This window comes from Orycteropus afer, unplaced genomic scaffold, assembly GCF_000298275.1.
Source record: "Orycteropus afer afer isolate SDZICR_OR568_19922 unplaced genomic scaffold, OryAfe1.0 scaffold00153, whole genome shotgun sequence".
Classification (NCBI taxonomy): domain Eukaryota; kingdom Metazoa; phylum Chordata; class Mammalia; order Tubulidentata; family Orycteropodidae; genus Orycteropus; species Orycteropus afer.
The window spans coordinates 7,618,602-7,628,175 of record NW_006921740.1 but is presented as its reverse complement, the minus strand read 5'-3'; positions in this window follow the sequence as shown (position 1 = coordinate 7,628,175).

Here is a 9,574-nt window from a genome sequence, read left to right as displayed (position 1 = left end):
ACTTGCTTGAGCCTTTTTCTTCCGGTTTTGTGGGATTTGAAGTTATCTGTTGTCTCAGAGACATTATTTTGGTGTTATTGTAGTAATTTGTTGATAGTATGTTGGTTTGCTTTATTCTGATTTTATATATATAAAATCAGAATAAAGCAAACCAACATACAATCAACAAATTACTACAATAACACCAAAATAATGTCTCTGAGACAACAGATAACTTCAAATCCCACAAAACTGGAAGAAAAAGGCTCAAGCAAGTGACCAAAATGCAAGGCCAGAAAATCTTCCAAAGGAAGAAATGGTATTAGAATTATGTCATAAATAATTCAAAAGAATAATACATAGGACCCTTCAAAAGATTAAGAAAGAAATGAAAGAAATAAAGGCAACATCAAAGAAATCATAGACAAAATCCAGGAATATAAAGACAATACTGTAGAAGAATTCAGGAAAGAAATATAAGAAAAAATTCACAAAAGACATGGAAAATTAAAAACCATACACAAAACAGCAAATAGAAATCCAGAAAATTAATATTAAAATCTGAGAAACAGATAATGCATTGGAACAGCAAAAGAATAGAATTAAAACAGTGAAAGAATTAGTGTAATTAAAAACAAATGTATCAATACTAATCTAAAAATAGAGAAGAGAAAGCTTCCAAATTCTGTGGGAAACCATCAAGGGGAATGACTTGCATGTGTTCAAATTCCAGAAGAGGAAGAGGGGAAAAAATAAGGGAGGGTTGCAGATAAAATTGCAGAAGACTTTTTTTTGGGGGGGAAGCTTGCATAATCCACTCCTCAGAAGGATGATTGGGCAATCTACTTCTGTGGAGATACTGCCTCAGAAAATCCATGGAGGGGTCACTATGAGTCACAGCCAACATAACAACAAGAGTATCAGGAAAGAAGACAAACAATGTATTCAAAAAGCTCAACAAACTTTAATTGGGATAGATCTCCAAATCACCAAGACATATAATCCAAAATAAAAGACAAAAGAAAAAATCCAGAAAGCAGCTCAGGAAAAATGGAAAGTTACCTACATTGGAGAACCAGTAAGACAAAGATATGATTTCTCAGCAGAAACTGTGCAGGGAGGAAGGTACTGGGATAACATATGTTGTTGTTAGGTGCCAGTGAGTCACCTCCAACTCAGTGACCCCGTGTACAACAGAACAAAACAATACCTGGTCCTGACCCATCCTCACAACACTTGCTATGCTTGAGCCTGTCATTGCAACTAGTGTGTCATTCTATCTTGTGGAGGTTCTTCCCCTTCTTGGCTGCCCTTCCACTTTACCAAGCATGATATCTTTCTGCAGGGAATACTCCTTTCTGACAATGTGACCAAAGAAGGTGAGACAAAGTCTGACCATTCTCACTTCCAAGGAGAATTACAGCTGCCCTTCTTTCAGAGCAGATTTCTTAGTCATTCTGGCAGTCATGGTATTTTCAGTATTCTTTAATTTGAAGGCATCAGTTCTTCAGTCTTCCCTGTTGATGGTGCAGCTTTCACATGTATACGAGGCAATTGAAGATACCAGTGCTTGGGTTAGGTACACTGTAGTCTTCAAAGTGGCATCTTTGTTCCTTTACACTTTTAAGAGTTCTTTTACAGAAAATTTGCCTACTGCAATATGGCATCTGACTTCTTGACTGCTGATTGTGGATCCAAGTAACATGAAATCCCTGACAACTTCAATCTTTTCTCCATTTATCATGATGGTGATTATTAGCCTACTTTTGGGGATTTTCATTTTCTTTATGTTGAGCTGCAATCCATACTTAAGGTTGTGTCTTTGATCTTCATCAGTAAATTCTTCAGGTCATCTTCATTTTCAGCAAGCAAGTTTGTGTCATCTGCATATTTCAGGTTAATGAGTCTTCCTCCAATCTTAATACCACATTAGTCTTCATATAGTCCAGTTCTCAGATTATTTGCTCAGCATCAGATTGAATCCAAATCAAACCAAACCCACTGCCACTGAGTCGATTCTGACTCATAGCATCCATTATTGGGTTTCCAAGGTGGTAAATCTTTACAGAAGTAGATTGCCTCATCTTGCTTCTGTGGAGCAGCTGGTGGGTTGGAACTGTGAAACTTCTGTTTGACAGTCAAATGTGTTAGGTGCTGCACCACCAGAGCTCTTCACAAATTGAATAAGTATGATGAAAATATACAACACTGATGTACACCTTCCCTGATTTTAAACCATTCAGTATCTCCTTTGTCTTTTTGAATGACAGCCTCTTGGTCTGTGTACAAGTTCTTCATGACAACAATTAAATGTTCTGGAATTCCCATTCTTCTCAATTTTATCCATAATTTCTTATGATCCACACAGTCAAATGTGTGTGTATGGTCAAAAAATACGGGTAGGTATTTTTCTGATATTCTTTGCTTTTGGCTAAGATGCATCTGAAATCAGCAATGATACCCCTCATTCTACACCCTCTTCTGAATCCATCCTGAATTTCTGGAAGTTCCCTGTAAATACACTGCTGCTACCATTTTTGAATCATCTTCAGCAATATTTTACTTGTGTGTGATATTAATGATATTGTTTGATAATTTCCATATTCTGTTGAATCACCTTTCTTTGGAATGGGCATAAGTATCAATCTCTTCCTGTCAGTTGGCCAGACAACTGTCTTCCAAATTCCTTAGGATAAACAAGTAAGAACCTCCAGCGTGGTTTCCTTTTATTGAAACATCTCAATAGGTATTCCATCAACTCTAGGAGCTTTGTTTTTTGCCAATTTCTTCAGTGCAGCTTGGACTTCTTCTTTCAGTATCACTGATTCTTGATCTTATACTACCTCCTGAAATAGTTGGACATTGACCAATTCTTTCTGATACAGTGATTCTGTGTGTTCCTTCCATATTCTTTTGGTGCTGCCTTCATCATTCAATATTTCGCCCATAGAATGTTTCAGTATTACAACTTGAGGCTCTAATTTTTTCTTCTGTTCTTTCAGCTTCAGAAATGTTGAGCATATTCTTCCCTTCTGGTTTTCAAATTCCAGGTCTTTGCTCATTTAATTATAATAATTTACACTGTCTTCTAAGGGTCATCCTTTGATATCTTCTGTTCAGTTCTTTTATTTCAGCATTTCTTTGATTCATTTTAGCTACTCACCATTCAAGAGAAAGCTTCAAAGTCTCTTCTGACATTCATTTTGGTCTTTTCTTCCTTTCTGGACTTTTTAATGACCTTTTACTTTCTTCATGTATGATGTTCTTGATGTCATCCCACAACTCACCCTGCCTTTGGTCACTGGTGTTCAATGCATCAAGCCTATTCTTCAGATAGTCTCTAAATTCAGGTGAGATATAATCAAGGTCATATTTTGGCTCTTGTGGACTTACTTTAATTTTCTTTAACTTCAACTTAAACTTACATATAAGCAGTTGATGGGCTGTTCCACAGTCAGCTACTGCCCTTGTTCTGATTGACGATATTGATCTTCACCATTGCCTGTTTCCACAACTGAAGTCAATCTGATTTCTGTGTATTCCATCTGGCAAAGTCCACACATATAGTTACCCTTTATGTTGTTGAAAAGGATATCTGCAATGAATAAATCATTTGTCTTCTAAAACTCTATCACGTGATCTTTGGTGTCATTTCTATCACCAAGGCCATATTTTCCAACTACTGATGATTCTTCTTTGTTTCCTATTGTCACTTTCCAATCACCAATAATTATCAATAGATCTTGATTTCATGTTTGGTCAATTTTAGACTGTTGAAGTTGATAAAAGTCTTCAATTTCTTCATCTTTGGCTTTAGTAGTTGTTGCACAAATTTGAATAATATTAGTATTAACTGGTCTTCCTTGTATGCATGTGGATATTATCCTATCACTGACAGTGTTGTACTTCAAGATAGATCTTGAGATGTTCTTTTGGACAATGATTGAAATGCCACTCTTCTTCAATTTGTTGCTCCCAGCATAGTAGATCGTATGATTATATGATTCAAAATGCTCAATACCAGTCCATTTTAGCTCACTAATGCCTAGGATATTGATCTTTATGAGTGCCACTGAGTCTGGGGGCTCAGGATGATAGTCTCAGGAACATCAAGAAAAATTGGCATAACATGGTACAGAAAAACAATGTTCTACTTCCAAATTTGGCCAGTAGCAACTGGGGTCTTAAAAGCTTGTGGGTGGCCTTCTAAGTTGTAATATTGTTCTCTCCTTATCCAGAGCAAAGGAAATAAAGAAAGTCAAAGGCACATGGAAAAAATTAGTCATAAGAACTAATGGACTAGATGAACCCCAGCTTCCATGATCCTGAGAAGAAAACTACTAAATAATCTTGCCTACTACTGCCAAGCAGTATAAAAGAGATCGCAATAGGAGATCCAGATAGAGTGGGAAAGAAATGTGCAACAAAGCTCAAAATTAAAAAAAAAAAAAAAAAAGCATGCTTCTTGGTCTGATAGAGGATGGTGGACCTCTGGAGAATATAACCCTTAGTTTCCCTTCAAACCTGGAATTGAACTAACCCCTGTGGCTCAACTTTCAGCCAAACAATAGAGAAATGTATAGGGTGAACAATACATCAAGGTGGTACACACTCCATAGAAAAATCAACCAACCATATAAGATCAAAAGGGCAACATTTGCCAAGGGATAAACCTCAGAAGGAAGGAAGAGATAGGAAAGAAAGACATAAGGAAATAGTAAACATAGGGAGGAAGTGGGAAGGTGCTGTTACATTGCATGGATTGTAATCAACATCTGAAAACAAAACACACGGGAATGGTTGAAGGAAAAACTAATTTGCTCAGTAAACTTTCACACAAATCACAGTAAATAGTTAACAAAATTCAAATGACCCAGATTGCAAAATGCAAGTTCTGTTCAAATTAACCACACAACAAGTGCCATATTACAAAGGAAAAGCATATAACATTGCTCTAGTGTGTGAGAGAGATTCTAGCTATGAAGAAGATAAAGCAGAAGAAGGAGCTAACAAGCAACCAAGTTTTGGCCAAAACTAGAAATGGATGAACTCTCCAAAAATCTTGCTGATGAAGAAGACTTCAGTAGGCAATGGTGGCTGCCTGCAATCAGGGCTGCCAGGCAATCATGCCAAGAAAGTTATTTCAAAAGTCAGCATCCACTAGCAGTCTTACTCTTGGATGATCATAACCAAGAAAATTGTTCATAACAGGAGATAACAGTCTAAGAGTACGGGCTACGGAAACACATAAATTCAGGAAGTACATGTGCCATCAACAAGCACCCTTTGCCTCGCTCCTCATCACAGTGTATTATAAGGATAGGAAACTTTACTCATTGTGCTAAGAATGACCTGTACAGGAGAGATTGAGGATGATTCTCTTAGTAGGGAAAAGAATTTCATAATATTCAGAAAATAATAGCAAAGTGCCAACAAAAATACAATGCTTTCTTGAAGAAGGCAAAATAGAAGTGAGAATAAGATTTGTGAAAAGTAAAAGCTAAGTTTGTCTGATCCCTACCATGTGTAAGACTTCAGTAAATGTAAATTCTGATAGTAACTCCAGCAAATAGGTACTATCTTATCTCTATCTATAGGTGAGAAAATCAACCCAGACTTTAAATAACATTCCCTAGGTCACAACTGCTGTTGTTGTAGTTAGGTGCCACTGAGTAAGCTCCAATTCACAACGATCCACCTACAACAGAACAAAAAACTGCTCAGTCCTGTACCATCCTCACAATCTTTGCTTTGCTTGAGCCCATCTATGTCAGTGTATCTCCTTGAGGGTCTTCCTCTTTTTTGCTGACCTTCTACTTTACCAAGCATGATATTGTTCTCCAGGAAATGATCCTTTCTAACAATGTGACCAAAGTAGGTAAGACAAAGTCTGGCCCATGCTCACTTCTAAGGAGCATTCTGGTTTCACTTCTTCCAGGACAGATTTGTTCATCCTCTGGCAGTGCTTAATATTTTCAGTATTCTTCATCAATACTACAATTCAAAATCATCAATTCTTCCATTTTCCTTATTCATTGTCCAACTTTCATTTGCGTTTGAGGTGACTGAAAAGACCATGGCTTGGGTTAGGTGCACCGTAGTTTCCAAAGTGACATTATTGCTTCTTAACGTTTTGAAGATGTCTTTTGCAGCAGATTTGCCCAGTGTAATGCATCTGATTTCTTGACTCCTGCTTCCAAGAGTGCTGATTATAGGCACAAGTAAGATAAAATCTCTGACAACTTCAATCTTTTCTCCATTTATCATTATGTTGCTTCTTGGCCCAGTTATCAGAATTATTGTTTCTTTATGTTGAGGTGTAATTCATACTGAAGGCTGCAGTCTTTGATGTTCATCACTAAATGGTTCAAATCATCTTCAGTTTCAGCAAGCAAGGCTGTGTCATCTACATAGCTCAAGTTGCTATGAGTCTTCCTCTAATATTGATGTCACAGTCTTCTTCATATAGTCCAATTTCTTGGATAATTTGGCCAGCACACATATTGAATAAGTATGGTGAAAGGATACAACCCTGACACACAACTTCCCTGATTTTAAACCCTGCAGTATTTCCTTGTTCTGTTTGAATGACAGACTATTGGTCTATGTATAGGTTCCTCATGAGCACAATTGAGTATTCTGGAATTCCCATTCTTAGCAATGTTATCTGTAATTTGTTATAATCCAAACAGCTGGATGCCTTTGCATAGTCAATAAAACACAGGTAAACATCTTTCTGGTATTTGCCAGATCCATATGACATCAGGATAGATATCCATTGTTCTATGTTCTCTACTAAACCCAGTTTCAATTTCTAAAAAATCGCTGTCAATATAGTGTGACAAAAAATTTTAAATTATTTTCAGCAAGATTTTACTTGGGTGTGATATTAATTATATTGTTCAATAATTTTCACATTTTGTGGGATCACCTTTCTTTGGAACATTACATATAAGTGTGGTACAAATATGGATCTCTTCCAGTCATTTGGCCAGGTAAATGTCTTTGAAATTTCTTGACTTAAATGAATAAGCATCTCTAACACTTCGTATGCTTGTCAAAACATCTCAATGGGTATTCCATCAATTCCTGGAAGCTTGTTTTTTGTCATTCACTTCTGAAAAAAAAAAAAAAATGGCTATGGAAAACTGTATGCATAGCAGTGAAGCTCTGTCATAAAGCTAGGAAACAGCAGAACCAGGTTTTGAATCAATAGCTCTCTCATCCTAGAGCCCATACCTTCAACCTATACACATATTTCCTCTTAAGCAGAACCCAGAGATCATTTAGATGAGGAAAGTGTGAGCACAATTATATTTTCTCAACAAAACAGAAATTTAAATCATTAGTATACAATCAAATATAACTACTCTATAAATTTGTGGATATTTTGCTTAAAACAGTTGTTTTAGTCAAACAACATTTTATGATGTTACATAAAAATATGAAACACCATTTTCAGATGGAAGAGGATTGAATAATCCTGTCTTTTGGTGTGAATAAAGTATACATTCTCTCAGTTTTCAAAATAAATTATTAGCCTTTTCATTACTTTGTCTATTATTCAAAGCACACAGATAGCCTTAAATCATTAGCAAAATCCCAATGCATCAGGCCTGAACTTGAGATTTAACCTTGGACCAACTGCTGTCAAGCTTCAATCAAAAGCTCACCAAAAAGGGTGAATATACTATAATTATAGCTACCATTTCTTGAAAATTTATTATGTGTCAGATGCTTTACATGCATTAGCTCCAATTCTTATACAGCAGGGTAATATTTTGATCCTGACATTTTTTAAAAAATTCTTTTTACTCATAATTTCCCCCTCTCTCACCCAAACAGCACTAGTCGTCACCTATACATAATATCCTTAGGTTAACATTTGATACAGAGAGAGCAAAGGATCAAATTCATGGCTTCAAGCACTTATAAAGACATTTATAAATATTTGATAGAGAAAATATGATTAAAAAAAAAACACATAGTTTCCAATTGCAAGAGTAAAGCACTTGAGAAAAAACACATATATATTTCTTTCCTTCCTCCCTTACTTCAATCCTTCTTTTCTTCCTCTTTTTTTGAATTCTTTTCCTTTTAAATTCCAATAACTCAGATTTATATATCAAGAGCTAAATCCAAGAGAGTTCACAGTTTAGAATGTAACCACTAACAATAGACAGCTTGGAAGGGAAACAAAATATGGGGTGATAAAGAACTTTTTCTTCACTAGAGTCAAAACGGGACGATATGACATAGATAAAGTAGACAATCTACTTAACCGTGCCCCCTTCACTGCTGATCACAAATGAATTTCAAGTAGGAAAGATGAGGAGATGATAGAAACTACAATAGATTATCTGATAAATTTTGGGGGATCCCATATTACAAATGGTAGTTACTTGACTCTCCAGGATTTACTCTGAGAGGATTTAAGCTTCTTAGAGAAATCTTATGTTTGACATAGCAATAAGAGTGTCTGTGGCTGAGAAAAAATTTCCATGTGAATGAGTATAGTGGGAACCTGACAGAAAAGAAGCTGAGTGTCCTGAATCCGAGCTGGGCCCAGAAGTGGAAATGAGGGCTGGTGTACCAGAAAGACTCTTGTAGTTACCATAAGGGGTAAATGGATTCAAATTAAAGAGGCTACAGAAAATCCAAAAAATTAGAAGCAGAAGGCTAGAGATTGAGTTGTGCCCCCATAGAATATGGATCAACTTGGTTGGGTCACGATTCTTAGTATTATGTAATTATTATCCATTTTGAGATCTGATGTAATTATCCTTTGTGCTGTAAATCCTCATCTCTTTGATATTAATGAGTCAGGATTAGAAGAAGGTATGTTAATTAGTCAGGAAATAATCTATAAGATAAGATTTTATTTTCAGTCAATCTCTTTCCAGATCTAAAAGGAATTAAATAAGTGAACACACATCAAAGAGATCTACTACTACAAGAAGGAAGAGCCAGGAGTGAAGCACATACTTTGGCCCCACGTCCTGGGACGTTGTGCTGGGGGGCTCCTAGACTCAGGGGAAGATGGATGACAAGAAACATGAAGATCTCCAAAGAACACTGGTCCCGTAGATGCTGAAAAGAGACAAGGTCCTTCCTCCTAAACTGAGAGCCAACAGAGAGAGAAAAATACTTTCCCTAGAGCTAGCATACTGAATTCGGACTTCTAGCTTCATAAATTATGAGAGAGTAAATTTGTTTATTAAAGCCATCCATTTGTGGAATTTCTATTATAGAAGCACTAGATAACTTAGACACAGAAGTAATAGTATCAGTCCTGGTGAGAGAAGTTACACCTAACCAGATGTTAGGAAGGTTAGCAACCAGAAACCACCAACCATACGTTTCCTTCCTTAAATAGCATGCCTTCATATGTAAGTCTCTCTCAAATATAGTATGACCCACGGAAATGGAGAAAAGGAGGAAAAATGGGAAGGTGAATATTTTTGACCTAAATAGTTACTCAAAATAGACATTTTTAAAGTGTAAGGGGCTGTTGTTGTTGTTAACTGCCGTCGAGTCATTTCCGACTCATAGCGACCCCATGCACAGCAGAATGAAACACTGCCTGATCCCGCGC